Raw genomic sequence first — 10,858 nt, forward strand, 5'->3', positions numbered from 1 at the left:
ACCCAGCTCCTCCTGTACGGGCCAAGGCGGGAGCTGGTTCGCTCATGCTCTTTGCTTTCTGTAATAAACCGCACTCGGTATTTCTTGTTTGGCCTCAGCCATTCTGTAGACTGCCACTGCATCGTCCCTGCCTTGGCACACCAGAAGAGGCCCAGACGTGCTTTCAACAGAGGACGAAGTGCAGCAGACAGCTTTGTCGTGCTGAAGACCAGTGACAGGGACACGGTGTAATCCACGATCTCCAGAGGATGGCCAGTGCTTCTTGCAGAATCTCAGCAAAAGCATCTCACTAATCATTGCTACTTCACGGGCTTTGCACCAAGAAGCAAGAAGGGGCTGAGAAAAAGATGGCTGAAGAGAGAAAAAATCAGAGTCCCGACATCCAGCTCCTACCTGAAGTAACCAGCCAGTTTCACAGCCCAGCGGCCACTCGGACTAAACAGAAGGAAATCTCAACTCCAGAGAAAGAGCACCTATCACTTCAGAGACACAAAGCAATGCTACTCAGAGAAGCATTGGTGGAGGAGTGGTTGGTTGGACACTTCCAATTGCATTGCCAACAGCAGGAAGACCTTGCAGGGGGCTTCTGGCAACCAGCTCTACAGCCCTGGGCAGAGCTGGGAGGTTTCACGTGAAGAGAAGGCAGTTGTGCCATCCCTGCTGTTAGGCTGACCCCAGCCAGCCAGCGCCGCGCAGAGCAGAGCTCAACCCTCCTCCACAGCGAGCTTTGAGCAATTCCCTGGGCGCTTCCAGAGCTTGGCTCAGTTGCTCAAACATCTGCAGTTCCAGGTGAAACCACTGCAAGCCCGCCATGAAGGGAGCTTTTCACGCAGGGCTGCGCTGGCACCGGACCCACCACCTGGGGAATTTCCAGGATCTCATGCAAACCTCCAGGACTTCCACGCCGCTCAAAATAAAGAGGAAACAGCGGAGAGGCTGCTTAAAATAAGGCAATCAAGGAAAAAATCTGTGGCAGCTCCTTCAGACAGACACAGCTACTGGCCAAGTAACTGGTTTCTGAAATAGCAGAGGGGCACGAGGTCTTGACCGCCCTCCCAGGGGCCGGGCATCCCACGCCAGCACGCAGCACACGTCCCGCTCCAGGGGCAACAGTGCAGCAAGCAAAGGGCACATGCTGGCAGCAACGCCTGGCGCACCACCCCCTCTCCCCTCTGCGAGCCATGCACTATCGCCACAAAACTCATCCCACCGGTCCTCCTCCAGCATCAGCCTGTCGTGAGGCAGCGCACACTTCTCTTCCACCATTCTTATTCCTTGGCCAATAATGCAGCCCAACCGCTGGCACACTCCTCCACGCCGCCTCTCCCTCCGCTGCGCTGCAGAACCAACGTGGTGATGCCCACAGGAGCTCATCCCAAGGAACAGGATGGAGTTCAAAACGGACACCTGCCTACACCTCCACACATGGCTCTGCTTAGACTTGGACTCTCTAAGATTACAAACCCTGGCTGACACGACCAGGCCTCCTCCACGCCAGCGCTCTGTGCTCCAGAAAGCAGCAAAACCAGGAAGGATGAAAAGACGTTACAAAACAAAGACCAACCAGCCCCATTTCTCCAGCACCAGAGCACAGGTCTCCAGTACAACCCGCCTGCTGGGAGGTGCCAAGCCGCTCTGGGTGACCCCTCTTGCTCCCCGGCTGCCCCCAGCGTGGCAGGTACCCCTCTCCCCATCCCCAGCCCACAAGCAGGGCTGGCACTCATCACACGCATTACCCCAGTGAAAAACCTGGCTCAGACAAGGAGATTCACCTCTCCCCTCCTCCGCCACCCTAATAAAGGTCAACTGAAGCAGGACTGGCAATGATCCCGCAGAACAAGGCCTGCAACCAACGCAAGCGGCAACTGCAGCGAGGAGGCAGAGGAACAGGACCCAGGTCCAGAAGCGCAGTCGCTCGCGTGACGCACCGGTACCGCACGATGCTCGGCCCGGCTGGGTTCAGACCTGCCACGTTACTACAAATGCATTACCCCAGCTGCTTCCCTCCTCTCCGAGGTGCCAGAACAAAATCCTCTGGCACAAGCAAAGCTCTGGGAAAACAAGGAAGGCCTACAGCATAAATTAGTTCATCTACGACGTAGACAGAGGACATCCTTCTCTAAGGACTCCAGTGCAATCATGGCTAGACCACTGCAGTCCGGGGTAGGAAGGTATTTGTGTACCACAAAGCACTGGGAACAAAGTGTAACGGCTTGTGACTTATCTGGGGGGGTGGGGGGTGTGAATTGAGAAAGTAACAAAGAACAAAATTTAAGGACGCAACAATGCTCTGGGAATTTAAGACACGTTATGGTTTTTCATAATTAACCCCCACTTACAGTCTCTGCATGTGAACTACGTATTATCCCATTTCATACTCCAGCTGAGGCAAACATTTGGTGGCTTGCCCAAAGTCAGCGTCAGAGCTAAAACGGATCTTTTGACTTCCAAACAAGCTCACAGTGTTAAGCTGCTTTTAACTGCCTCTACGGAAGATGAAAAACAGCAAGAAGAAAGGAATTGGGGAAGGAAGTATGTAAGACTAAAAGGGACAAAACTAACAGGAGAAAATTAAAGAGGAGAAATTTAGGCTCTGACATCTGAAGGAGCTTTCGAGGAGCAAACACCTGGGTGCTGCAGACCTGTCTCCCAGAGGAAAGGCCGGAGCTCCCATTCCTCAAAGCTGGAGGTGAAAGCGCTGACTGCAGCACGCTCAGGGATGCGGTGAGCCCCACTGGCCCTGGTGGGACCCACCGGGCGCCTTCGCCTCCAGCGGCTGGGCCCAACGCCGCCCTGGGCACCGGCCGTCCCCTCATCCCCAGCACCACCGGAGAGGGAAGCCCCGCTCCCGGCCCCAGCACCAGAGGTGCTGGCTCAGCCCCAGCGGGCTGCCGCTGTCCTGCTCCTCCACGTAGCTGCGTGTGAACCACGCCGGCTCTCGGTCCGCGGTGTGCGTTACGCTGGGGGGCCGGGGCGCCTCGCGTTAGACACCAGCGAAGCAGAAGGTTAATTTGAAACTCACAGCCCCGCTGCTGCGCGCTTGTCTCTCCCTCGCCCTCCCTCCTCGCTCTCCTTTCTGTGCAAAGCCTGACATCTACAGTTCTGTCTGGCACAGTCAGGGGCTGCCGATGGGAACCGTGCACAAGGACAGTGGGGATGCGGCGGCCAGCCACGCTCCGCTCCTCCGGGCAGCCCACGGCTGCTCGGCAGGGTCTTCCTCGCTCACACGCCGGTAGGCACAAAGCAACCTCAGCCAGGCCAGGGGACACGCGTCGGGAGCAAAGACCACCCCGGCAATGCTGCCCAGCAGTACCACTCCTTCACGGGCGCCGAAGCACCAGCAGCCGCCGCACACCACTCAAGCTCATCTGAGACCAGCTCCTGCCGCTGCACATTGACATCTACCGCTGTCAAACAGAGCAAACCTAAGGAGAACTACAGCCTCGCGGCATCACCTCCACAGCCGTACTGCAGGAACTTACTGCACCCCAGCACTGCAGGGGCAGCGTTTCTGCTCTGCTTCTGGGGGCGTCCGAGGGTCTGTGCACCAGCTTCTGCAACACAAGAGGTACAGGTGAAACGCACAAGCTGGTGTGCACAGCCTGAATCCAGAATATCTTCACACCGCAGGAGCAGCTCTGGTTAGCAGATTCTGCAACTCTCAAATGTGTGCCTAAGACACCAAGTAGCTCTGTGCTTCATGCACTCCCCTGCTCACTCTTCTGAACTAACCTCCAGGCCTGTTAGCACATTCTCTCATTACACGGTATCTCACCAAAAATACCTTGGTGAAGAATCCCCAGATTCTGCATCATCCTGAACAACATGCACCTGACTGCAACTCTCAGCCCAACAATGTGCACCTGACTGCAACTCTCAGCCCCAACAACGTGCACCTGACTGCAACTCAGCTGGCTGTGCCTCTGCACCCTCCTCGCCTCCCCCTTCTTCACTCATCTCTGTTAGAACAAGAAGGGAAGACCAAAAACCTCTGAGCCCGTCACCAGACGTCACAGACATTCAGGAAACCCAGCAACCCACCCTAGCAGGATCAAGCACATCACCGCGATGTTACTATCAACACTGAAGTACGTGCTCTGAATTCTGTGGTGAGCATCAGTCTGTTTGCACAAGACAGTCGGTGGCAGCATGGCAAAAGGAGGGTTAAAACTCCTGCTACCGAACCAAGCCAACCAGCCATTTTGGGGCTAGGCTACCACCAGCCAGGGAAGCGCGGCTGCGAGTCCGAGGCAAACGCGAGGTGGGACGCAGGGTGCTTCGCTGCCACTGCCGGGGACCCGAGGGGTCGGGAGCAGCTCCCAGAGCTCGTCTGCTCCCATCCTCCCCGAGGAGGGACCGACTCTCCAGCAGGCACGCTTGGGCCACCAAAATAAACATTTACTAAAAGCTAACGTGTTACAGGCCCTGCAGGCTCCACTTTCCCAGATACTGGGGCAGGGGAGGATGGGAGAAAACCTTTTACCAGAACTGCCACGCACATCGTCTGCTCCAGCACCACCGCCGAGTGAAGCAACCCACCCACGTGGCTCAGCCCACACCAGATTTAAGACCCGAAAGCCCGGGCGCTACAGAGCCAGCACCCTCCTGCTCCCCAGCAACGTGCACCACACAATTGAAAACACTGGGAAATCTTTGGTTTCTGGAGGGGGGGGCGAAAAAATATTGCTGCTCTGCTTTGCCTTTTATTAGCAAGAGGCATGTTTGGCACTTGTGACATAATGAAATTACAATCAACAGCTAAGTGTCTTTCTCCCAGCAGCAAACTCAAGGGCAAAGCAGGGTGGCTGCAGCCTGCCCGTGGCAGGGCTCCTCAGCACCCAGACCGTCCCACCGTCCTTCCACCTCGCCGGCCAGCCAGGCTCGGCCCCATGCAGCCGGGAGCCCGGGCCCCTCCTTGGCAGCTCCTGGGACACGCCGGGAGCCGCTCATTGGCTGCGGCCTGTGTGGCCACCGGCGCAGGTCTCCCTTCCCGACACCCCCAACCGAAAAATCATTTCAGATGGGAATGAACTTTAAACTGTATTTACAGTCCGCCTCTGGAAACACACACAGCGCACACCTGGTGCGGCATACCACCGCTCTCCAGCCAGCGTTGCTGTGGAGATGAACACCCACCTCCCGCACCGACAGATGGACACGTCTGTCCGGCAGAGCCAACGAGGAAGCACTGGAAAGCACTCGCTCCTCGCCGGCATGGCGGGACCCGAGCGAGACCCGCAGCATCTACGGAGGGAAGGAGAAACACAGACACAAGCAAGCTGGCGCGGCCCACTCCCCCACCGGCGGCTGCGGGGCAGGAGCACGCTGGGGCTTCCAGGTCCGGTGGGATCCCTGACCCAGCGGCGAGGACCGCTGCCTCCCCGGCTGCCGGCAGCGAGGGAAGCCCGACTCATCCACCCTGGGTTTTTTTTTTTTTTTTTGAACTAGCTGGAATTTATCTATTTCTCCAATCCCTGCCTACACACAAACCCAACCTCGGGAGCAAACAAAAATGCATGAATCGCGCAGATCAGAGACAAAGCAGGAGGCGGGACGGGCGGCCCTGCTCCCTCCTGCCCTCACCTCACCCCACGGCGCGAGGCGGTTATATTTAGGTACCGCCACGGTCTGCGGTGCCGCGGCCCCCCTCGGGCACGGCGCAGAATGCAGATTTTCCAGACAACAGACCACAACAGCTCCGTCAAAACCATGAGAGGCTGCGGCGCCCAGGCCTGCGCACAGATGTTTTGATTCCCACTCTCCTGCCACGACAGCCCTCGACAGCCCCGTCACCGCCGCGCCGCCACGCGCTGGACACCCGGCCCGAATTTCGGCTGGCGAGGGAGGGAAGGAGGAGGGAAGGGCAGCCCCGCTCCCCACCGGAGGACTTCCTCCCTCCAGTCTCCCCTTGCCTCCCCCCAAGGACGACGGGGCCAGCCTCCCCCAGGGGCTCCCAGAGGGGTGGGGGGGACGCCCCACCATGAGAACACAGAAGCAGCACAGAGGGGGCAGCCCCCACGGGCACCCCGCTCCGGCCCCGGGGGCCTCTCCCAAGCCGAAGCCCCTGCGGTCGGTCAGTCCGTCGCAAGACGGAACAGGACGGGCGCAGCCCCACGAGCGGTGCGGGGATCCCGCACGTGGCCGGGCCGGGGGGAGCAGGCGGGACCCGGCTTTGTTCACGGCCCACCTCTCCCGCCGACCGGACGCGCCCGCCGGCACGCGGCCCCCGAAGCCACACAAAGGCCGAACCTCGGCCGCGCTCCGGCGAAGGGAAGCGGGGAGCCGTGAAACGCTCGGCCTCTTCCCAGCCCGTCCCTCCGGAACCGCACCGCTCTCTCCAGCGCAAACACACCTCCAGCTCCGGCACCACGGCAGGGCCGGTGCGCGAACCACCACCACCAGCACCTACGAGAAGGTGGTGGCTGAAAACTCTCCCACCGCAGACGAGCGAGTCTGACACTGGCGGGGGAAACGCTCACGCGAGGGAGTCGAGCCCCAGCAGAACACAGTGTGTGAATAAAGTCGATGTAAAAGACCGCTGGTCCTTTTTCACTTTCTCCATGCAACATTTTTATTATTATTATTATTATTACTACTACTACTACTATTATTATTTTGGAAAGCAGAAGGAAGTGTTAACGGGGAGGCTAACGCAGCCAGCCATATGTCCATCAGTTTGGGATTTAGCGATCCCCGCTGAAGCCGTTCGACTGCTGGCCAGGCCCAAAGTAAATCTGCTCCTCCGCGCTGCTCTCGGCCTCCGGCACGACACCGACGGGAACCGGGGCAGGGGGTCAAAACAGAGAGATGAAAGAGGGACACACGCGTCTGCTTTTGTCAAAGCGGCCGCCGCCGGGCCCTGGTTTGACAGCAGCCACGACAAGGCCAGGAGAAGGTGCCAGGCATGCGGGGCCGCCCGCACCGCCTCCGCCCGCCCGAGCAGCACCTTGGCTCGGTCCTGCGGGAACAAAAGGCAGCGGCAGGGCGGGAGGGAGGGTACGGGGGCTCCCGCAGCCGAGGGCCAGTGCTGCTGCGAGCGGCACCGCTGCCGCGCGGGAGAGGGGCTGGAGCAAACTTCCTGCTGCCTACTCCTCCCAAAATGACCGCGTTTAAAAAGAAAAGAGGGGGAGAAAAAATACAAATACAGCAAAGCAACCTCTGCATCCAGACGCGGAGTTTCTCTCCCCTCTAATATGCCTTTTCTTTGCTTTTGTTTCTGGCCGAGGGCGGCCTGCGGAGCGGGACCCGGGCGGGAGGGCGGCTGGGGAAGCCGGGTCCCCGCACCGAGGCCGGCGCAGGAGGAAAGCCCTCAGCCGGGAGGCAGAGCGGGAGCCCCGGCGAGCCCCGGGCCTGGCCACGGGGCCAGCTCTGCGTGGCGGCGGGGAGCCCGGCACGGCCCCGCTGCCGCCCGCGGGGGGCTGCAGGGGGTCGGGGGCCCGGGACGCCCCGCTCTGCGGCCACCCCCCTCCCGGCCGCTCCCCAGCCTCTGCCGGTGCTGCAGCCGAAAAGCCACGCTCCGTCTTGCGCTTAATGCCGGACCAGACAGTGCTCCCTAATGAGGGAGCATTACAATCAGCTTGTAATGCTGAATTTTTAATGCTGCCGAGGGCTCTGTTACATAATAAAGGGGGAAACGGGAGCAGAGCGCGGCTGGCGGGGCGGCCGGCGGGGCGGCCTGCTCCCCCCGGCCCCGGCCCGGCGCAGGTGGCGGCCCCGGCCCACCGGCCGCCCCTCGCGCCCCCTGACCCGCCGCTTACCGCCAGCGCCGCGGGACAGGTCACGCACAACACCCATCGGAGCTCCTGCCCTGCCGGGAGGGTTGCACAAACTTTCCTCAAGTGCGTGGAGGGGTGATGCCGAAACGCTCGCTCTCCTCTCCACCAGAGCTCGGCCGGGAAATGATTTAAAAGCAAAGTTCACGAGCATGTTAACTGCATGCTCTCGTATGTTCCCGTACATACGGTCTGCGCTGCTCCTCTCAGTAATACCCTAAGACTGTAAATCTATAACCACTGCAATGATTTAGTGATTAAAAACATGATAACATATTGTGTAACTGCAAACCACAGAACCCCTGCCAACTCTCCTCCGAGATACAGGAACAAAAATACAGAAAATGTGTTGCTCGCAGCAGTCTTCCTAAACTCAACGGAAAGATTTTAATAATAATGAAAAAAAAACCTAGACATCAGAAAAAGGCTGGATACAATGCAAGGCTGGAAAAAAAATTTAAAACACAGAGTTTTAAATATGATTCTTGCTCTAACAAATTACAATCTAAACATGCCTCTCTTTTTTTTCTCTTTTTAAGTTTGTCGTAACTGGAATAACTGGTCTTGTGTGATGTCTTGCATATTCAAAGTGCTTTGTAATAGGATACGGAGACCAAACCTTATTTGCCTAAACTCAATGGGTTTTATTTTTTCCCCTCTCCCCCCCCCCCCATTTCTTTTCCTTTTATTTTCCCTCCTCCCCCCCCCTTCTCCCCTAACGGGGGGGGGTTGGGGGGGGTGGGGGGGGAGGCAAAAGGAAGAGAGGGCTTTAAGCTGTAAAGAAAATACCTGAAAGGGGAGGCTGCAATTTGTAATATGGTGAGGAAAGCCAAATATTATATATATATTTTTAAAGGCAGCTGTGGGAGTTTTGGCCTCTAAGCAGCCAACTTGACCCCGTTCTCTCTATTCTCTTATTTCCCCCGTTGCAGGATTCCTGCACCTTCAGTCGGATTCGAACTCAATGTGACCCTAAGGAGGGAGTCACCGAGCCTCCAGAAAATTGCTCCATATTAAACAGGAGGGAGAAGAGGAGAAAGACAGACAGACGGCCGAGGAAGGGACGCGTATATATTACGTATCCGCACAAAGTACAGGACATACCCGAGAGCAGCTTCAAGCACAGCGTGAAAGAGAAAGAGACCTTTCTCGGAATCAAGAAAATATATTTTTTTAAAAAGAGTGGGGGGAGGGAGTTTAACAATTTCAAAAAAAAAAAAAAAAAAAAAAACACCAAAACCCCGCAACCCGAATTATAAATAATTCACAGTAAGAAAGCCGCGTGTGCGTGCCACATACACACGCGTATGTACACAGACATACAGACGTACGTGTCCCCCACGCAAACACACACTCTCCTCTGGAGGGTTAGTTTCAGGAGAGCATGAATCGCCTTCCCTCCGAGGGCGAGGAGCACCGTTTATTCAGAGGAATCAATAGGAAAGAGCATTTGCAAATATTTAGATAAGCGCCGTGCGATTCAGCATTAAGTAATTAAAAACTGAAACTGAGAAGGGGGGATCGGCCTACAGCGGCGTTTGCTGCCTTCACCTCTCCCATCCCCCTAGCCGCATTCTTCCCAAAACTGAGCCTGCCCGCGGAAAACAAAAATCGTAATTACTCTCGCTCGCAAGGCCGCTCCGGGGCGCCTCCCGGCGCGGGGCCCGGGCGGGCGGCGGGGCGGGCCGGGCCGCCCGCGGCCGGGGCCGGGGCAGTTTTAGGCACTTCTTCGCCCCTTTGTTTTCCAGCGCGTCACCGGCGCGGAGCGGCCGCGGGGGCCCGCCCGCGCAGCCTCTCGCCGAGCGGGGTCCCGGGAGGCGCCGGCTCCGCGGAGCCCACGCGCGACCGCCGCTCAGCGCGGAGCGCGCGTCCCCGCGGGGCCGGGGCCGGGCCCCCGCCGCCCCGCCGATCGATGCCCGCGCCCCGCCGCCGAGCCCCGCCGCGCACAAAGCCGGGCAGCGCCGCGCCGCTCCGCGCCCGCTCCGCGCCCCGCGGCCATGGCCGGCGGGCGGGGCGGGGGCTACCGCGGGCGCGCAGCGGCCCCCGCGGCGCCGGCACCTGCGCGTCCCCGGCGGCGGCGGCGGCGGCGGCGGGGCTCCGGGACGGCGAGCGGCACAAAGTTTGCTGGGGGATCCGGGGCGGTGGGTGGGAGCGGGCGGGGGGGGGGCCGGACCAGCCCCATGCAAAGCAGCCCGGGCGCCCCGAGCAGGAGGAGCCCGAGCGGGGGACAGGGCAGAAAAGTTGCCACTTACGCGGTCGCTGCTCCGGCGGCGGCGGCGGCGGCGCTTTTAATCCCGGGCGGCGGCGCGGGGGCTACAGATCCCATGCAGGCTGCGGCGGCTGCGGCGGCAGGAGCGCGCTCCGCGGAGGGGCCCGGGGCAGCAGCAGCGGGAGCCGGGGGCAGCAGCCGGAGCCGAGCGGGAGCCGCCGCCGCCGCCGCCGCTGCCCAGCAGCAGCATCGTTGTCGGGGAGTTTGCAGCCCCCCGGAGAGAGGGGGCCGCGGGCGGCGGCAGCAGCAGCGGCGGCGGCGGCGGTCGGGTCGGGGCGGAGCGGCGCGGCGCGGAGCGGAGCGGGCGGCGGGGCTGGCGGTCGCCGGAGCAGGAAGCGCCCGGACTCAGATCTGATGATTGGGAAGAAAAAAAACTCTTTGGATCTTTATTCTGCTAATTAGTTTCCTGCAAAAAATGGCTGATTAGTGCAGTGCGCATGTGCCTCATTACCCAGGCACGACGGGAAGGGCTAATTAGCCACCTTCTGGATCAATAAGATTCAGCCCAGGCGGCGGGGGAGGGAGCGAGCGAGCAGGAGCGGGCGGGGGGAGCGCGGCGGCGGCGCCGCACCGAAACTTGGGGCAAGCGGCCGGCCCCCAGCCCGCGGCGGGGGGGCGCCGCTCCGCGCTGCTCCGCGCCCTGCCGCGCAGCGCCGCGCCGGGGAGGGGGCGCGCGGGCCGGCCAGCCGGGCGGGCGGGCGGCTCCGCGGCTCCGCTCCGCACCGCGGCGGCGGCGGCAGCGGGGCGCTCCGCGGGGCCACCTGCCCCCGCGCCCCGGGCGGGGCCGCGCCGCCCCGCGCAGGGCAGGGCAGGGCGA

The 10,858-nt window shown here is 60.4% G+C and overlaps 1 protein-coding gene across 1 annotated transcript in view; it reads right to left on the bottom strand.

Annotated features, from left to right (window-relative positions):
* The window catches only part of ZFHX3 (zinc finger homeobox 3), a 175,698-nt gene extending 165,630 nt beyond the window's left edge, over positions 1–10,068 (bottom strand). The window contains 1 exon segment of the mRNA XM_050904095.1: positions 10,025–10,068. The gene's annotated coding sequence lies outside the window, so the exon portion shown is untranslated.
* Positions 10,069–10,858: the final 790 nt, after the last annotated feature.

This window comes from Gymnogyps californianus, chromosome 12 (genome assembly GCF_018139145.2).
Source record: "Gymnogyps californianus isolate 813 chromosome 12, ASM1813914v2, whole genome shotgun sequence".
Lineage (NCBI taxonomy): Eukaryota > Metazoa > Chordata > Aves > Accipitriformes > Cathartidae > Gymnogyps > Gymnogyps californianus.